Raw genomic sequence first — 14,520 nt, 5'->3', positions numbered from 1 at the left:
TTCTAGGTCCCACATCTGAACTCAGCTGACGAAATGTAAATACATGAGGTCTTACCGTGGGTCTGTTTTTTTACTGAGTCAATGACCTTGTAAGAATCTGTAAGTTTAATTCAGTGTCTTCCTTGGGTGTCTGTTAATCTATCAGTCTTCACTTCTTGCAAGAGAAACATACAAATACAAAATCAAGGCTACCTGTTGTGGAGTAGGTCTCCTTACAGGCTTTCCAAATGTGGTGTGTTTGCTTGCAGTAATACACTTTTGTATTCCTGCAGGTATTTTCCAGACAGAAAGCTAACCAGAGTACAATGTACCCATTTTCAAATTCAAGCAATGAAAACATGAAGCAATCCTTCTTTGAGCCTTGAGTTGTCTGGTTTATTCAAAGTAATGAGTGCTTTCACCTATCAGACTTCATCAGACACAATTTTTCTTCCTGAAAAAATATTACTGCAGGTCGGGGCAGTGGTGCAGTGGTTTGCATTGTCATCTCACAGCAAGAGGTTCACCAGTTTGATTGTCAGCTAGGGTGCCTTCTGTGTAGAGTCTGCATGTCCTCCCTGCAATCATGTGGGTTTCCTCCCACATTACAAAGACATGTGTTTGAAGCATTTCCCCCTGGACCTCTGCTGAAAATTGGCTCATTCCAAGTCAGACTTTCTGGTAAACAAATGTTAAATACAATAAATTACAATTTTAGCTGTTTAAATAACCTTAAACAAGGGGTTGTGGTGGAAAACAGCCTTTAAGATTAGAGGTAAGGCTATGGTTCCTGATTGGCTTTTAGTTGAGCCTATTGGTTGAAGGGAAGGTCAAGTCCCTAATTAGAATAACAGTCATGAATTGGCTAATATTTGAGCCACCTGATTGGAGTGGAAACCAAGTTTCTAATTAGAATAAGAATTATGGATTGGCTAATGGTCAGGCCAGCTGATTCAGAGGGAGACTAATTCCCTAAATAGAATATGACTCCTTGACTGGTTAAGCTGTTAACTACCTCCATCTCCTTGTTAGGGAAAAAGATTCATTCACAATGTTATAAAAATGAAAAAAATCCAGTTTAACAGAATATTTTAGCCTTTGCAAAGTCATTGTTTATGTTGACTCCAGCACATATGTTATTCCCATGAACCAGCAAATATGATTTCCACTGTGTTAAGGAAGGACAGTAAGGGTAGGTAGACTAAGTTCTGAGTTTCATGGCTGAGGACTTGATTCTGAAATTTGTTATTAGAAAGGCAGAAAGTCTAAACTACTGTTAGTGGTTGGTTGGTGATTGCCTTAGATGGGACTGTTAGCTTGGAGTAGAAAAACAGGAGTATGATTTAGAGTTGTGAAGTGATCCTTAAGACTTACCTTAAAAAGTTTAGAAAGTTTTGGGACTTTCCATGATGGCTGCACACTGATTAACAGCTTAACTTCAGCTCTCCCAGTATGAAAAAAGAAACTGAAAGACAATGGCCAGAACCTCAGTCACTTTTAGTAAATTCAGTTACTGGATAGAAAGTTCACTGCCTGGATGCTAGCAAAGGAGAAACTAAGAGTTCCTGAAAAAAATATCAGATAGAAAAGGTTAAGAGAAAACACTAACAGGGAAGAATTTTGCAGCTGTTCAGAAAAAAGCAGTTGAAGCTCCAGCTTTGGTGTAATACATGACTTCCAGTAATCTAGAGGGAAAAAATAAGTCAAATGTGCTCAGAGCTGATTAAAATAAATGAAACACTTAAGGGGTATAGCAACTCAAATAAAATGGAAGAAGCTTTAAACAGTTATTCAGGGAAGTGTAAAACAGCAAAAACTAGAGGTCAAATGAAGTAAAGGCCGGCTTGGTATAACAATGTTCAAGAAGAGATTTTCAGAAAATGGTAGCATTAGAAACGAGACCATACAGGGAAAATCTCATATTTTTTGTTGTACCAGAGAAACTAGAAGAAACAGACTGTATTAATTTTATGAAGTCAAAATAAGCAATTAGACTGGTATTTCAAAGTAGGAACTATTAATTTAAAGGGCACTCTCTGTATGCTCTGGATCTGGCCATGAGGAAGCAGCCAAGACCTGTATTAGTAAAGATGCAGACCTATCAGCAGAAATACTTTATCCTGTCAAAACTGTGGCAAATGGAAAAAATATTAAAAGTTGGAAAAAGTAGAATGTTTGTGGAAAATGATTATGGAAGATAAACAAATTTACTTCGGCAATTAGGGAATGTCAGAAGGCAGGAGTGAGATTCAAGATGCTGTATCCAGTTGTCTCCAGAATATTTTTAATGGAGATTGAAGTAATTTTTGATGTAGAACAAGCTAAGGAAGAAATACAAACGTTTGTCCAACAAAAAGTGAGCCATCAAGCAGAAGGGGACTCTGCTTCTCATTCTTCTAATAATAAAGCACACTGAGAGACTTCACCAGTGAAACCTTTTCCATGGTTCAAAATGAAAATGCTTGAAAGAAGGAGAAGAGCAATTAATTGACCAGAAAAATGTGGAGTACCTTGGAATTGAACCAGAATCTGGAGTTGGGAGATGGAGATAAACAGGAAACAGGCCCGCAACACAGAAAATAGTTAATAAATGTCAGACTGCAAAGCATCAATTGCATTTGCGAAATACAGCTGTTTAAGAAAAAATGAAAAGAACAGATGTCTGTTGATTTTGTTAAATGTGTGGGAACTGAAAGGCATTGACCTCATTTCATGTCATTAATGTTTGGAAGGATACTGAGAGGAGGGGAAGAGGAAAGAAAAGGTAACTAAGTAAAACAATTTCTGTTCTTAACGGTATTTTTATGAAACTTTTCATGATATAAATTACATGTTTTATAGTAAAGATTTTTAATTGTCCCTGTATGTGATAAAGATACTAAAGTAAACAGATGTCATTTTTTTCTCTTCCTTTCTTCCATTTTAATATTAAGAAATGCAGGCATTACAATACAAGAAGAGAAAAGGGGCTAGATAAAAGTATATTTAAGTTAATAGGCTGTAATTGTGGATTGTTGAGGTTGGGATGCAAAACTACACAGATCATGGTATATGTAGAGCTGATATGTTTTCTCTTACTTTTGCATAGGTCCATATTTGGATTAAGACCCTTGACCTAATTTACTAGCTAGTTTTAAGTGGAAACAAGTAAATAACAGAACACTGAATACTGAATGTACTGAAATGTTTCCCTTTAACAATAAATGTTTCAGTTTGTCTTTAGAAGCCTGGAGCTGAGGACTACATTTTTTATCTCTTGGGTTTCCATGGAGAGAAGCTGATAATAGGCAATAAAAAGTCAGAACACTGGCTTCTTCAAGGCTGAAATTGATGTTTTCTGAAAGCATGCAAGTTGTTTTTGACATTTGGGAAGGGAATAAAGATATAAAAGAAGAGACAACAATTCATGTAAGTAGAGGCACAAGCAATAACATGTGCCTTAGCATGGATAACCTCAGTTTTAGGTTAATTAAAGCCTTGTGTTTGCAGATGTCTATTTGGGACAATTATTCCTATTACATTATTTGAAGATGTAGATAGTTTTGTGTGTTTGTATTAAGTTAACAGGCTATGGAGTGTTATAGGGGTGTTTGTTTTGTTTGATGGTTTTCATAAAAGCAAAACGTCTTGTAAAATAGAAAATATGTCCCAGTGTTGATAAGAAACAACTGTATAAAAAATAACCTGCCAAACATTACTAGGTGCATGTATCATAAAAGTTGGAAATGGACATTCTTATCATAATGGTGACAGTTTCCATATTACCTTGGAATGTGACTGGTCTCACAAGTACAGACAAAAAGGAAATAATATTCAGTTGTATCATAGAAATGCAGAGTGCAAATAATAATGCTACATGAGACACGTTTGGAAAGAAATTAGCATGTGAATTTGATAAAGAAAAGATTTCAGGATGGATATTCAGCAGTATATTAGGAACAAGGAAAAGAGGAGTACTTATATTAATTTCTAGAAGAGCTGCAATAGTGATAGAAGAGGGAAGATAATAATGGCTTATTTATGGTGGAGAGAGCTAATGAAAAAGGATGAAGATTATGCTGGCATGTATTTATATTCCACCTAAAACTGCTATTATGTAGATAAAAAAATTGACAGAAATAATTATCTTTCAACAGGGAATATTACCAATATGTATGGACTATAATTTGATTTACAGCAATGAGGATGTATATGAGGGGCCGAGAAGGGAAAATATAACAAAAAAGGGTAGATTTGTGAAGACATTTATAAAAATGTTTGGTACAGAAGGCATGAATTCAGTAGTAGGAATCCAGAGAGAGATGTACACATTTTTCTCAAGGTACAACAACTGGGCTAGACTAGAAGGAAGTTCTATTTCACAGGAACATATGCATTAAATTGAGAACTGCGACACACATCCAGTAACTAATTCAGACCATGCACCAATATTTAATAACTAAAAATACAGGGTAATGAAGGAAAGATGAGACATTGACACTTCTCCAGCTGTCTGTTAAAAAGGAAATTATGGAATTAGTAGTGGAAATTACTTGAGAATTATTAGGGAAGATAGAGAATATTCCAGAAATTATAACCAGTGAGTGGGATATAATGAAAATGGAGTTTAAAAATGGGGTAGAAATAAAAGAAAAAGAGATAAGCTTAAAAAGTAACAATAATTATTTAGAGGGGCTGACAAAGGTTAAAGTATTACAGAATAGGGGGAATCTCATCGAACAAGAAGAGGTGCAATTTCAGAGTGCTAAAGAGAAAATAAGGGAGTACTTGGCTAATCTGCATGAGTTTAGAAATATTGCTGTAAAACTAATGTTTTTGGATAATAACTCCAGAGCACAAAAACTTTTGGCACAATGACTTAGGTAACAGAAAGTTGAGAAGGTTATTGCCAAACTTAGAAAGCCTATAACAAGGAAAATAACAAGAGATCCTATAGAGTTATTAGAGATATTTCAGAACTTTTATGAAAATGTATATAAAGTAAAAAAGTGTGGAAATCAAGAAAAAACACAAATATAAATATTTATGGAAGATTTAACTATGCCGAGGTTAGAGGTAGATGAGGCTCAACAATTAATAGTTAAGATAAAATTGGTGATGTATAACATTTGCTGGGAAGTCTCCAGGAATAGATGGCATTCCAGTGGAAGTTTGGAAGTTAGGAGGAGAGAATGTGATAAAGATCTGGAAAGTTTTGTTTAATAGTAATTTAAAAGGAGTGGAAGCACCAACATCCTGGAAAAGAACTGTGGTGGCTACAATACCTAAAGACAGCGAAGACCCATCAGATCCTGATTCATATAGGCCCATTTCAATTTTAAACCATGATTATAAAGTGTTTATGTCTATAATGGTTAAAGGAATGGCAAAGGTTTTATCAAAATCAATACATATGGATCAATGTAGTTTTGTGGAGCACAGGCAATTCTTTGACAACTTTAGTAGAATAATAATGATCCAGAAGGAAGCAGAATGTAAGAAATACTGCTGTTGGTGGGTCTTGATGCACAGAAAGCATTCAACAGAGTAAAATGTGATTTTATGAGTAGGGCAATGGAAGTATTTGCAATAATATGGTTAATTGGGATGATATAAGAGGGATCAGAGGCAAAAGTCAAAGTGGGAGGGTTCCTCTCTGATAAGCTGCATCTGAACAGAGGAACCAGTCAGGGGTGTTCTCTTTCTACTTTGTCATTTGTGTTATACTTAGAACAATTGGCAAAGAAAATAATGGACTCAGAAATTCAGGGATATCATTGGTATGACATTTAAGAAAAGTAGGCTTTATTTGCAGATAATATTATTCTGTACCTGACAGAATCAGAAAAAGACATTTCAGTGTGTTGTGGAACATTCTGAAATATCCAGTTTTTTTCTGAATATAAAATTAATGAAGATAAAAAAAGGCAATGGTTGTAAAGTATGTAACCACACATATGAATTGGTTTATCAATACTTATTTATGGGGGCATGATAAAATGAAGTATTTAGGAGTATGGGTTAAAAAGGATTCTGTTATGGCAGCTAAAGATATATGGGAAGAGAATAAAAAGATAATATAAAAATGAAAAACTGGAAGTTCTTGCCTGTGGATATGGATATGGACAGTAAAATACAAGCAGTAAAACTATTTTTAGTCTCTTTAGTTTTATACAGAGGTCAAGCATATTTTTATTAACCAGAGGAAGTTGTGGATAGTAATTAGTAAAGAGCTGAAGGATTTTAGCTGGGAGGGGAAGAGGGCAAGAGTCAACTGGGATAAGATGATTCTTTCAATAGAACAATATAGTTTAGGATTACCTAATTTAAAGGGCTTTTTTTCAAGCTATGCAGTTAAGGCTCTTTTACATAACACAAGCAGAAAGCTACAATTCAAAGTGGAAAGGGATGATGATGAAGTGGGGGGGGGTTTCATGAAATAAGGGAAGAAAGGGATTTTGGACATAGATCTCTAAGTAGAATAACAGCAGTTATACAGAATATTGTACTCATAAAGAAGCAGAAAGTATATTAAGAATTAAGCTATCACAGGAATGGAGAAAGGAGATTCTGCTGACAGGTATGACTGCAATTAGGGGTCCAGAAAATAGGCAAGAGTGGGCTGGAATTTACTGTAGGAAGCTGGCAAAGAAACCAAGGCACTGGTATCAAATAATTAATGAGGGAAAGGTAATGCAATGGGAAGAGGCCAAGAAGACATTTAGCCTACAGGCTAGAAATTGCCTTGCATCTCAGGGATTGATAGCACAGTACAAGCAAAGAGAAAGGGATAGGGGAATTCTAAATGAAAGACTGCACTGGTTGAGTTTTTAGTTGAATCTAGAACAGAGGCTGCCGTTAGAAAATGGATAATTAGTGCAGCACACAAAATATTGCATGATAAGTATAGGAATCAATCAGAGGAGGTAAGACAAGATTAGGAAGAAAAAAGCAATTCCAAAAAACAATGGGAGGACATATGTATGGCTGTCAAATATGCAACAAAATCTAGAAGATTTACGATTTGTTGCCTGGAAGTGTTTCCATAGGTAATTTTATACCCCAAGCAGACTCCAAAGAATTTTTCCTCAGGTTGATGAGAAATACTGGAGGTGTAATCGAGAAGAAAGAGGTACCTGGCAGCATATGTTCTCAGAGTGTGATGAGTTGGCACACATTAAAAGTTCCCTTCTGAGTACACTGTTAGGAATATTGGGTGAGCAAATGAGTGTAACTAAGGAAATGATTTTTTTGAGCTGAGATACAGGATCTGAATTGCCTAGATATAGTAAGGCCTTTTTAAGTTTAATTCTGGTGGCTGCCATAACAGCAGTTACTGGAAAATAGAAATCAAAATCCAAACCAACCATACTTGAAGTAGTGAATATTTGAACAGAAATAAGGGAACAGGAAGTCAGATCTTTAGAAAAGTGTAGGAGTAAATTACACAGAAAAAAATGAAAATTGTGGGAATAAAACAGGCAGAAAAAATGTTTTAGAGAAGGAATGAGGTGTAAGAGGAGGCAGGAATTGAACAATTTATGTAATATACTGGTTTGATTATATTACATAGAACAATATATGTAATATATAACGTTTGTAAATGTGAACTTGTTAATATGGTTTAATTACTTTTAAGTAAATGTAAGTTTCTCTATGTCACAAGTGATAATTCAATAAATGTGCTTTAAAAAAGCTTTTGATATCAGTTTTTGTCAAATGTGCAGAGGGAGAGAATTACAAAGTTTAGCTATGTAAACAGAATACAGGGCTTCACCTTGTCTATGATTTGTTTTCACAGCTTGGGCAAAGTGCTGTTTTTTGGACATGAGAGATCTAGGTGAGGAGTACCAGTTCATTACTGAATTTACACATGGTCTGGCTGATAAACGGACAAGATAGTAGGATATGTGCAAACCTTTTGTTAGAGTTACCATTTTAGAAAGAAATGAATGGAGAGATAAATGGAAGTTGTGTATAGGTAATTTGGTGAGTTTCATTGGAGTATTATGTGGGTAATTGCTAAAGAGAGGAGTGAATTGTAATGTTGCAGCCTGAAAGAGGATTGCCATGTATTGAGTTATTTATTTACAAGGGGAAGATAGCAAGTATTAGCAAGAAAGTGGAACAGGATGGTGTGAGGGAAACTAGTAAAAAAAGGTGTCTTTGAGTAACAATGTGGAACAAAATGATAGACCGTTTGCATGCTAGTATGGAAGTGGCTGGAAAGTGACAGAAGGAAGGTATAAATGCTGAGTTGAGTTCACAATAGTGGGAGGTGGTACAGGGGATTATGACTGAAAAAAGGTAAGTAGGTGATAGTTAATGTTTTGATAGGAGCTAGAGAAGAACTAAGCAGGTGTGTCTGTGAATGTGTTAAAAAAGAAGTAAGTAGGCATGTCTTGGGTGGAGCTGCAGAGTTTATAGTTGTGATAATGCCGACCTATATTTATAGTTTTGTTTCATAAAGATTGAGACATTATCCACTTATCAGCTTTACTGAGATTTCTCAAAACTACTTGAACTTGTATGAGTTGTTCACTGTAGTGTAACCATGGAGATGATATGAATAACTTGGGGGGACAAAGCCCATCTCATGGGAGGTATGGATGTATCCCCTGCAAAAAAATGTGTGTGTTTGTTCAAGTAATACTTCTTGATAATATAAAATAGGTGGCGTGTTTCATTATAGAATGAGGCAACCTAACATAGAGAAAGCTTTGTTAACATCCAATCTCAACAGACCATATCAAGATTAATTTATTTTATTCCACTAAAGAAGTTTATATAAAATGAAGCACAGATCAATCAGGGGAGATAATTATCATCATATCCTGCTATCCATCTCTATATTTATAGGGCTGATATTACCTTTACTGTCTGTCACCCCAGTATACTTTCAGAATCTAACCTGACTGAGATTATGTTAGAAATAGAAAATACTGTCCTAGTACCTTGGTATATCTCTGGTTAACTCCACCCCCCCAAAACAATATGGCCTCCAAACTATTCCACAACACTAATAATGTATTTTAATAGTTTCCTCATATATGTAACTGTGTGCATTTCATGAAAAATCAAACCTTAGCTTCAAATAAACAAGGGGAAACTCTGACCCATGCATCCTTATACACAATGCCTCCCTTCTAGCTTAAAAAAATGTTTTTATTAATCCACATATGGGGAACAGTGACCTCTTTTCTTCATATTCATGGTCCTTCCTTTCCAACTTAAAAAGCACTTCTCACTGTATGAGTTGAAAGCAATTCTGTGCATTTGAGTTCAAATCCAGCCTCCCATGTTTCTTCCATCAAATGATGTAGCCAAGACGCATCCATGGGACAATCAGAGCAAATACAAATCTCCCCTTTTCTCTGAACATCTTTTTATATAAGTGTTTTCTTAGGTCCTTTTTGTTTTTATCTTCTGGCGAACATACTGGCAATAAATAACTGAATACTAAAACACAAAAAGCAAATTACATGGATTTATTTATTTTTATTTATTTATTTGACATTTGGTTACCAGGAAAGTCCGACTGGGTAGGAAACCCATTTCCAGCAGAGGCCTGGGGAGAAAAGCTGCAAACAACACAGACAGCAAAAAAACATGGATAGCAATGTTAACACTAATGAGACAAATTAAACAATAATGCATAAGAATTCTCATCAAGTTCCAAAATAATACAGACAAAAAACATACAAAGTAATTCTAACAAATATAAGAATTCTCATCAAGTTCCAGAATAATACAGAGAAAAACATATAAAGTAATTCAAACAATGAGACACTTTAAACAATAATGCATAAGAAATTGTTATGAAGAAGATTCAGAAAAATAATATATATAAAAGAACATATAGGGGTGCAATTGCATAATCTTTAGCATGAATGCCTGCGATGAGCAATATCTTTTATATTCGTACAGAGGTTTTCATATTTGTATTTAAAAATATGCTTTTATATATATATATATATATATATATATATATATATATATATATACATATATAATGAAGAAAAACAAGATGCTAAGAGCAACACGCAGCTTTATAAATGCTCATGCTGCTGTTCCCCTCACTCAGTGGATGTCAGGCAAGATATGTGCTGCAGAGTTTTGTGAAACTGATTAGGGATATGTGTACCAACCTTTGCTTCCCAAAGAGATAAATAAATTAAGTGTGCATCCATAGAAACTTAACAAGATTAACTAGATCGGTTTAACTCTATGTACCTTCTCCCTCTGTTCCATTTGCTGAAACAATTAATTTTATTTTTGTTTCTACTTTATTATTAGCCCTTATTCTTAGCATAACTGATGGACTTGTCTTACATACTGCGAGAGATGCTCTTTCTGTCTGTTGTATTAGAGGCATGGAAGGGGTGGGAAAAGATAAAAAAAAAAGCTAATAGAGAAAAAATATTGAAATAAAAACTATTTATTTGCCATTTCCCTCCAAATTTAGACCACACTGCAAAAAAACACTAGGGAAAAAACTGTCACACAGTAATTTACCAGATCGAAAGGAACATAATCGTAATCACAGATTTATAGGTGATTACTAAGTCTAGATATGTTTCATAACTGTATTGGGCAGGGTTTGATACTACAGGTGTGTATTAGAGAGTATACGTAACTTGGGCATGACTGGTTGTACATACAGAAGTGCTCTTTTTCTAATAGAGACGTAGGGGACAGACCATGGGTACATTCCCCAGCCATGGTTCCGAGTTATGCTTGAACAAGTATAGGGAAGAATTCTGCTTTACATGGATGGGAGGTCTGCTCCAGAGAAGTGGTAATCTCTGAGACACATACCTATCCCTCCAACATTTCTTATTTATGTTACAGATGAGGTTTAGATTCTTGGATCAGGTATTTTGGATGTTATTTGCTTTGTGGTTGTGCATTTGGTCCATCAGAACCAGATCAGAGGTTCTTTTGCATGCCAGGCCTAGATTGACTCTCAGCAGTCTGTAGGAGATGAAGTACAGGATAGAGCTTTGAGGCAGTCTAGCTAGGACATGTTTCCTACAGCATGTATACTTTCTTTTGTCAGGAACCTTTGCGGATGCTCCAGTTGCTGTATATGCCTGAACAGGTACATACTCCAAAGGGGCATTGCACTCAGTGATTGCTCTAATGAAGGCTGAGTACAGTGGAACAATGACATCTTTGGACCTAGATGCCATACCCTTGCATACAAGTTGTGCAGTATTGAATGATAGCCTTACTACAGTAGAAACATGATTGTCAAAGATCAATTCACTGTCCACATATGTTCTCAAATCCCTGACGGCAGGGTGTACTCTCAGGGGTGTATATTTAATGTAGTAATTGTTGGGGTGGCTGTCTTATGGAAGGTAAATATTATGCATTTCTTGGCAGTGAGTTTAGTCTGTGGCTCTAGCACTAGTTGTTAGTTTGTATCAGGCCTTCTTGGAGATCATTTGTGCTTCTGGGAGATACTATGACTTTGCCTAGTTTGCAATCATCTGTGAACTTGGTTAGCTAAAGGCCATTGACATTAGTCTTAACTTCAGAGAAGAAGATTCCAAAAAGGAGCAGCCCAAGAACTCACCCCTGACTCTGCTAGTCACTGGTCTTTTTGTAGAGGTAGACTCCCCTATCTTGACTTCTTGAGTGCTATCTGTGAGCCAGATGGTTATTCAGTGAATGCTATAGGGCTTTATACCTGATCTTGGCCAGATCAAAGCCATTTGCACTCATTTACCCTCATCCATTGCTTTGTTATCCTTCTCAAAGTAGTCCATCAAGTTCAGCAGGCACGGCCTACCCACAGCAAAACCAAATTAGGTTGGGTCCAGTGTCTGAAGGATTGCAATGTCATTATCATATCCATGATAATGCTTTCCAAGACTTTACATATGAGACTAGCCAATTATTATGGGTCTGCAGTAGTTACCTGGGTCTGTGAAATACCTGCCCTTGTGCAGAGGGATAACAGCTACAGTCCTGTATTCATTTGGCATGAAGTCTGTTTGGAGGCTATGGTTAAATAATGATTCTAGGTGGCCTTACATGTCATGTTTCATGTTATTTAGGAGGCATCCTGGGATAGTATTGGTACCTATCAATTTTTGGCCTTGGAGAGAGCATTGAGAACTTGTTCTCTAGTGATAGTTGGGAGAAGTTAGAATTTGGGGTATTTCTTGACAGGTATCATGTGGAAAATGTGGGATAAGGCTGTTGCTGAATTTGTTGGCCAGTAGCTTTGTTATATCCTCTGTCTTAGTATAGGTGGCTCCATTTACAATTAGTTTGGCAAATTGTTATATATTGCCTTTGAGGTTGTAGACATAGTCAAAGAATACCTTGAGATTGTCCGTAGCCTTGGAGGCTACTTTAATCTCATATTTGGCTTTGGTAGACTTAACTAGTTCTGAGTTGTTTACTCAACTTGATGAGGGAGTTCTTACCTTGCTGGGCATTGCATTTCCTAATTTTGACAATGATTTTCTTCTTTTGTTATACAGCCTATTAATGTTGGGATTCCACCATGGTAACTTGTTTTTTAAGTTTGCCTTTTGCTTATTTTGGCTAGGCACCTCTGCCTCTATACAGCTATATCTATGACTATAGAGAGTCTTTGTGAACAATTCTGCATAATTGTGGCATTCCCTTGTTCTGGGGGGGGCTTGAAATTTTATGAGTGTATCACTTATCACTTAATAGTAGGAAGTTTGCTATGGAGTAATTTGCCTAGTTTCCAGGGTTAAATGGTGTCCCAGGTTTTATTTTTATTTTAAATGAGACAGCTCTATGATCTGGTCATTAAGGGCATTACACTGCTGGGAGGATACAGTGTTCACCAATGTGTTGGTCAGAAATAGGTTAAGGATATTTGCACCCCTAGTGGGTATACAGACTAGCTGGTCCAGGGCATTTGTGTTGACAAAGTTTGGGAATCTTTGGGCATGCAAGTTTGGGGTTATATATGATTCCCAGTTTATAGGGGGTAGTTGAAGTCTCCCATGAGTATGGTATTGAGTTGAATTTAGAGTAAGGTGAGTACATTTAAAAGGTGGTATGGGTATCTTGGGTCATAGAGGGGGACCTATAGCTTGCACAAATATGGTGCAGGACTTTGCTAATGGTAAGATGAATGTGGAGGGAGAAGCTCAGGTGCATTGTATTGCTCGACCAGTCCTGAGGTATGTTTGTTTCTTATGCAAACTGAGGCACCTCCAATTTTTGTCTGTACCGGTGCAATAGCTTTTCTGAATGTTGGAAGTCATAGCAGTCTTGCACTGCTGTGGAGTTCTCTGCGGCTTTAAACCATGTCTCAATAATGACACAGATGTCTGCATTTTCAGGGAGAGGAGAGTTTGCAGGGATTGAAGTTTTTTGTTTTGTCTCTTGGCATTGAGCAGTAACACTTTTAAGATTTATATCTATAAAATCAGGTATTAATTATATGAAAGTAAATGAATGGTGAGTGCAGTGAAAATCCAAGGTGATATACCCTCTCTTCGGCATGCCATTGAACTGATTTGTGAGTTTGACTAGTGAATCATTTTAGATGTATTGCTTCTGGCTTCCTTTACTCATTGCCAGGGTGTTGCAAATTGTGTATTAAATAGCAAAGTTCCCTCTTACTATAGGCTTCCTTGTAATTTCCATGGTTTTGTTTACACCTGCAGTTGCATCTTCAGTAGTTTGCTGCTTTTTTTTACTGAAGAATGCCAGCAGGCCTGTACATTTGGACACAACTGAGTGTGTCAACTCTTTGTGAATATCTTTGCTCCTAAGGGAAAAATATTCCAAAGATGGGGGGAAAAGATCTTGAATTTTATTTATTTTTTCATCTTGGATTCTCTCATTGACAGAAAAAGTAAGATCAGCATCTTCTTGTTGAAGATGAAGAAGCCTGCTGAACAATGACACTCTCCACGTCATTGTAATATGTTTATGGCTTCCAGACAACTACCATTGCCTTTTCTTTATAGCATATTTTAAAATGCACAGCTAAGTTGCATGTCTGTTGGCACATGATTGAATACAAAGACCTCAGCACCCTTTCTATTTTCTGTGAGATTTAGGTAGCTCTGATAATTCCTTGAGATCATCACATGTTCCATTCCTTCAGCTTTCCCAGGCAGGGCTGCTAAATGTATGTTTTTGCCCAAGTCTATTTTCTTGTTCAAGCAGTTGCCCATCTGTTATTCACACTTCAGCCTTCAGGTCAGCATATTGTGATCTAAGTCATGGCTGCATCTGCTTCTTTTTCTTTGGCAAGCAAACTCACCATGAAGTCATCTTGAATGGCTTTTACATTCTGTATTTCTTCCAGGATTCATTCTAATGCGGGTCTGTAATAAACCAAGGGGTGACACACCTCTGGATCATCATGCATGTAGCTCTGACATGACTGACTGGGAATAATTAAAATCATCATTTATTTCAGGTTGTTTTAATCGCTTCTTGTCCTCCGGGCATCTAGGATTTATTATGATCCTCACTTCATTTATGAAATGCCAGTCCTTGCCAGAAGCTATTTATGATGGTAATGGAGAGCAGTGGACCTTGTCAGTGTTTTTG

The sequence above is a fragment of the Protopterus annectens genome, chromosome 16.part0, assembly GCF_019279795.1.
Source record: "Protopterus annectens isolate FY-2018-M chromosome 16.part0, PAN1.0, whole genome shotgun sequence".
Taxonomy (NCBI): domain Eukaryota; kingdom Metazoa; phylum Chordata; order Ceratodontiformes; family Protopteridae; genus Protopterus; species Protopterus annectens.
Note: the sequence above shows the minus strand (reverse complement) of the source record.